The sequence below is a fragment of the Fistularia commersonii genome, chromosome 21 (genome assembly GCF_037954325.1).
Source record: "Fistularia commersonii isolate RoL2024-O1a breed Wild chromosome 21, RoL_Fcom_v1.0, whole genome shotgun sequence".
Taxonomy (NCBI): Eukaryota; Metazoa; Chordata; class Actinopteri; order Syngnathiformes; family Fistulariidae; genus Fistularia; species Fistularia commersonii.
In genome coordinates, this window is record NC_141304.1 from 14,465,053 (window position 1) to 14,471,297 (window position 6,245).

Below are 6,245 nucleotides of genomic sequence, written 5' to 3' on the forward strand. Positions count from 1 at the left end.
GAACGAGTCATAAATTCAGAGTTATTTAACATTAAGAAGTAGTTACACTCATTTTACATTTTGGTTGCATGCAGCCCTCTGAGGACAACCGTAATGCTGATTTGTCCCTCTGTGAAAATGAGTTTGACACCCCTGTTTTACACCTCGGGGTTTCAGAGAGGTTTACACTGGATAACACACACACACACTCACACACACACACACACACACACACACACGCTGATAACAGCAGAGGTGGGAGTTTGGTGTCTTGCCCAACAACACGTCAACACACAGACATGACGCACCGGGAATCGAACTGCCCAACCTCCGTGTGGAGCGACGCCCGCCCCGCCAACCCATCCACAGCTTAACATTTGCAGCAACAGTAGTCTTATGACTATGCACACACACACACACACACACACACACACACACACACACTGAACACCTTCGTTTGATAAGCGACAAGAGAATATCACTGATCTGCTTTGATATCAGGATGAATGCTTTTCCGCTTTGTTCTCATGACTGGGTTATTGTTTTTTTGCTGCGGGCGCACACACACACACACACACGCACACGCACACACACAGATCAGACAAAAGAGGACAGCAGTGTCACGTAATGCTAGCTGACTGGGAGGAATGCCCCTGTCGCCTGGATGGATGTTTTCGCCGCTCACAGATCCATCACAGACTGTCACTGTCTGTGCTTTTGCAACAAAAAAAAAAAAAAACCATCATTCCTTGTTTTCTTTCTTCTCTCCGTCAATCATCTCCTCCCTCACGTGCTCGTCGCCGATGTCATCGCCAATCCTTTTCGTAGATACACCGGCCACCTCGCTCTTGCTTCCTATTCCGGATCTTTCAGATGTGACGCAGGGACTCGGCCAACGCGGCGCCCGAGGACGGCCGACCTTGTTATTCTGAGCTTCCCGCTGAGCCACCAGGCCATACATAGGCCTTCTTCTCCTCCAGAGGAGCCAAAATAGAATTACAGTTTTATGGGATATTCTGTCACTGTGGGAACCGGCGGGAAAAAATCCAGGCACGCTTGTTATGGAGCTCTGTCATCGTGCGGAACGCGCCATTAATCTTGGGACGTCGTGCATCGGCCTATTCAGCACGCTGAGAGCTTTGCTTATTGTGCGTCCTGAACTACTCCTTCATCATCTTCATCATTCAGATTTTCCATGAATAGCCTAAACGTCGTTGCAGCAGTTGACCACTGTGGTCAAGGGTTGGGCCAGACTCTGCCGCCTCTGTAATTTTGGAAAATCTAACTCAGAAAATGAAAGTAGAAACAATATATATATATATATAAATACTGCTAAAAAAAAAGAAAGAAAGGGAAGACTTAAAGAACACAATATAACTCTAAGTCAATCACACTTGTGTGAAATCAAAGTGTCCACTTGTTTTAAGGACATTAATATCAACGTTGGATCCGCCTGTCGTTTGTTTTTACACTTTCATTTTGAGTGTGACTCCAAATCCAGACCTCCATGGGTTCGTACATTTTATTTCCATTCATCATTTTGGTGTCATTTTGTTGTCAGCACATTCATCTATGTCAAGAATAAAGTATTTAATAAGAATATTTCATCCATTCCGATTAAGGATGAGTTATTTTAGTGTTCCCTTTATTTTTTGGAGCAGTATATATATACAGGACTGTCTCAGAAAATTAGAATATTGTGATAAAGTTCTTTATCTTCTGTAATGCAATTAAAAAACAAAAATTACTTTTTCATGATATTCTAATATTTTGAGATAGGATTTTTGAGTTTTCTTAAGATGTAAGCCATGATCAGCAATATTAAAATAATAAAAGGCTTGCAGTATTTCAGTTGATTTGTAATGAATCCAGAATGTATGACATTTTTGTTTTTGTAATTGCATCACAGAAGATAAAGAACTTTATCGCAATATTCTAATTTTCTAAGACAGTCCTGTATAAATATATATATACTGTATATGTAATGATGATTTTCACATTAATTTACCAAACCCCGTTTGGTAAATTGGGTTGGTCAGTGGCGCCCGCCAACTGTATTTATCAGAGCTTTTTAAGGGCTTTAGAAAAACAGCTAACAATGAAAGCCCTGCGCCATGTACACAAAGACACACACACACACACACACACACACACAAGTCATGTGATCATTCACTGCCACCCCACAAAGACAGGAGCTCAGCGATCGGAGGAGTCCTCCCTTTGTTTTCGTCCCGTGTGTTTGCCGGCCAAGTCGACCTGGATCAGTGGATTCACATTTGGCAGCTTTATCTCGTAAAGCCTGGATTAAACGCTTACGTGCGTTTGAAGAGAGGAAATCGCTGATCCGAGCTCGGTCGCTGAAATCTATACATCATGTAATTACATACATGTATTTTTTAAGTTTCAAATTACATTTTTTCAAAATACTACTTTGTGAAGCTTTAGAGACGTGAAACTATTCACCCTCTCATTCACGTCACATGAAACTACCGTCAATTCCCGACTATAAGCCGCTGCTTTTTTCACATGCTTTGAACACTTCGGCTTAAACAACGATGCGGCTAATTGATGGATTTTTTTGGGGCTAACGAGCTTCACGCCGCCAAAACATTTAGCCTCGTCACATCGGACCGTATAAATTAAATTCCGAGAGCGTTCAAGGGCAGTCGCTTTAATGGTTTTAGTGCGCAGGAGGAAGACCGAGATAGTGATCAGCTGGTGAAGGTCAAAGCTGGGATAGAAAATGGATGGACTTTTCCTTGTTTTATTTATTATTACATCTTTTTCATCAGCCGTGTTACAGGCGCTGTCTGGAAAAAAAGCATTTCCAGTACAGGTGGTCCTCACTAAAACGACGGGGTTACGTTCCAAGGGGTCCATTTCTAGCGTATTGCATAGATATCGTCCATTTGTGCTGCGCTATTTTACCTTTTTCCCCCTTTAATATCTTTATTTGCACGAATATATACGTACAATACAAACTCCCTCAAAAGCTGCTGTCAGCACATTCCGCGCGTATTTTAATATTATCGCAAAGCCCGTCTTAACTTGTCGTTCACTGAGTACGTCGTTAAATGAGGAGCACCTGTATGGATTTGTGGATGTTACCGGTATGTATTTAATTAAAAGTAAAAAAAAAAAATGTCTCTGTGTAAATATCTCATGCCGCCTATATATGTACGTATATATCTATTTTTAGCCGGTGCGTCTCATATTCAGGTGCGCTTAATACTACGAAAATTACAGTGACAACAATTCCCTTCCTCATTCAAACGTCAAATAGAGACATGACAGCGTTCACACAACCCGGAGAACCCTTGCAAACACGGGGAGAACACGGACGCTCCACCCCTTCCATGGGAATCCAATCAGGGACGTTTTGTGAGGAGGAAGCGCGAACCACCGCGCCGCCCCAGTGTGCATCTCTTCCAGTAAATATCCCCCAAATGCTGACAAAGGTCAAGTTGCCGTTCTGCAGCTGGCGTCCCCGGGCAGCCGCCCAAAGCCGTACGCTTCCAAGATATCGACAAGCCCACCCACAAATCATCCGGATATATTTCACGTGCGGATCAAAAGTCGAGCAGTGAACAATCAGAGTGACACGGATGCAAACCCGGCGTTACACAACGTCACACAAGTGTGTTTTGGAGTCTATAGGTGCCTGTGCGGAGTGGAATCTGTTTTAGATTTTTTTTTTTTTTTTTGGTCTTTTCATGTCCGGCCAGGAACGCCCTGTTCACGATTCTCCCGGGTTCTTACAAACAAGTATGATTCAGTTGTTTCCACTCCCCTTTGCAGCGGAGAGTCACCCCCGTCTCTCGGACGCACTCTGGCTTCATTGCAGCCACATGTCTGCCTGCCCGGCCTGTAACTGTGTAAAGACTGTAATTCCATTGTGAGGCACGAGACCGGGGGGCCTCACCAGTGTGAGAAACATTTCTGCATTCACGTACCCCCCCCGCCCCCCCGTCTGCAAAGCAAAACGGAAAGACAGAAGCGCGCGGTTTCGAAACCCGGGTTCTTGGACGTTACGAAAGAGTCGAGAAGGACCGAGAGGAGAGGTCAGGAAGTCGGGGGGGTTTGAAGGCTTCCTCAAGGTCATCTGACTTGGTCTTTCAGACGGGGGAGGAAATGGTCGTCATTCCAGAGAAATTCCGGATAGAATATGAGGTAATTCTGAACGGAGCGGAATGAAACAGCGGCTCTCACATCAGCTAAACCGGAGGAACTCAATGTAGACGTTTTCGTGAAAAAAAAAAAACGCAAACAGTAAAGCGCCTTATGTAACCCTCTCCAGGCGCCATGAGGCGTTTGTTGGCAAACATAGAAGAATGTGATGTCATGCATAAACATCACATCCAAAGCGGAAAAAAAAAATTCTCGTCTGAACCGAATAGAAATTCCGAGGGAAAACTCCGGCCCTTCCGGCCCGGGAGCCCCGGCTGCAGGGTGCGCCCTCGCAGGAACGCCCTGACGCCCACATGATGCTGCATCTGCTTAAAACCAACCTGCTGATAAAAAAACAACCACTTTATATATATGTGTGTGTGTGTGAGTGTGTGTGTCTGCACTGTTCAGTCACCCACAGCATCAGTGTGTGTTTGTGTATGAAGCATCCTGTTTATACAGCCCGCTGGCAGACACCGAGCTTCCACCGCTCATAAAATTTCCTGTCTTAATCTCATTGTTCTTGCCAACATTCTTTCCAGGAGACACGTCAATTCCTGCCGCGGGGGAAACGTCCAGCTTTCGCCGTCTTCGTCTCCTTAACGCAACTTTAATGAAGAGAATCGCCGCGCGGGGGGGAGGGGGGGGGGGGGCTGAACGCCAGACCCGCCGCCGGCTGCCGGTCGGGAAGATCCGTTTCATCCAAAGGACGAGAGCTCACACGTGGCAGCCGAGGTTCGGACCTTCGTCCGGTGTTTACACGTCGGTGTCGAGAGCGGGTCAAATCAAACGGCAGGAGGAACGAGGGCACCTGATGTGGAGGAAGTCCTACCTTGTTGCTCCGTGGGTCGCAGACGGTTCTTCGTCCCCTCTTCCCCCCCCCCCGCTGCAAAGTCCTCGGTCGTCGCGTCTCGGCTCGGGGCGTCCGTTCAGAGTCGCCGCTCTCCCGGCGAGAAAACTTGCTCCCTCTGTGTGGCGGCGCTCAGTCCATGTGGCTGAGTGGGAAACGGGGAAATGAAGCTCCTGGGCAGGGGGCCAGAAACACAGTGGGTTTTAAAGACACAGCAGTTCCTCTGCAATACAGGGACTGAACCGCGCTGTCCCTCTTCCACACTGCACTATTCACTACTTTACCAAAATATACTTACATCATGGGTTACGTCTACTTGAGTCCATCCGCAGCCGTACAGCCGTCACACACCCTCGGGGGCCCGTTCCTGATTTAGTTAAAGGCAGCTTTGTGTTTCAGGGGACTCGTTCCGACGTCAGCTCGCGCACGTGCAGCCCAGCCGGGTTGAACGGGAACGACGGGAGGTTTACAAAGCAGGGTCGGCCTTCAACGTCAGCTTTATTGTCGGTGTGCTAGATGAACAGGGGAATGGAGAAGACGTTTATCACGATCCCATGGTCACATGAAATGTACAAAATAATAATAATAGAGTGCAAATTGAAGAGTAAATCGCATCGTTTTGTCAACGGTAAACAATAAGGCCCATGTGTCAAACCCAAGCCCACGGGCCACGTGTGGCTCGCCACGTCATTTTATGTGACCCGCGAGAACTTCTTAAAAGGTCTTGAAATGAAGAAGTCAAACGTGCATTTTGACCATAAACTACATTTCCCACAATTCATGCTGATGTTGTTCCCCGCAAAGTGACGGCGTCCCGCCACATCGATGCCATTTTCAACAAGTGGAAATGAGAAATTTAAATTTCCAGGAAGAGAAAAGTTGATGCAGATGGAAGGCTGTTTCAAGGAAAACTGGAAGGAAAATACACGTTTGTGCTTCAAGGAGAATAAACGGTATGTCTTTTGTGTTATGAGGCAGCGTCGGTTGTCAAAGAGTAAAATCTACGTCTGCATTTTGACACCAAACATGGACCTAAGTTATCCGGAGTTAGCCTCCTGGAAAAACAACAAGAGTTATCAGACTTTTTAATTCCTCTTCCTTCAGCCGCACTTTACACTTTAGAGCCATGACTTTGACACTTTATAGTTTTATTTGTATTTCTTATATCCCCCGCCCTTTTTTTTTTTTTTTTACTGTTTATACAATTTCCTACTATTATTTATTATTGTTACGTTTTACTTGAAACTCT

At 45.8% G+C, this 6,245-nt stretch overlaps 1 protein-coding gene across 1 annotated transcript in view; it reads right to left on the reverse strand.

Moving 5' to 3' along the window:
* The window catches only part of tacc1 (transforming, acidic coiled-coil containing protein 1), a 32,523-nt gene extending 27,093 nt beyond the window's left edge, over positions 1-5,430 (reverse strand). The window contains exons 1-2 of the mRNA XM_086167846.1: positions 5,295-5,430; positions 4,979-5,169 (exon numbers count right to left, since the gene is read on the reverse strand). The gene's annotated coding sequence lies outside the window, so the exon portion shown is untranslated. The remainder of the gene's footprint in view (positions 1-4,978; positions 5,170-5,294) is intronic.
* Positions 5,431-6,245: the final 815 nt, after the last annotated feature.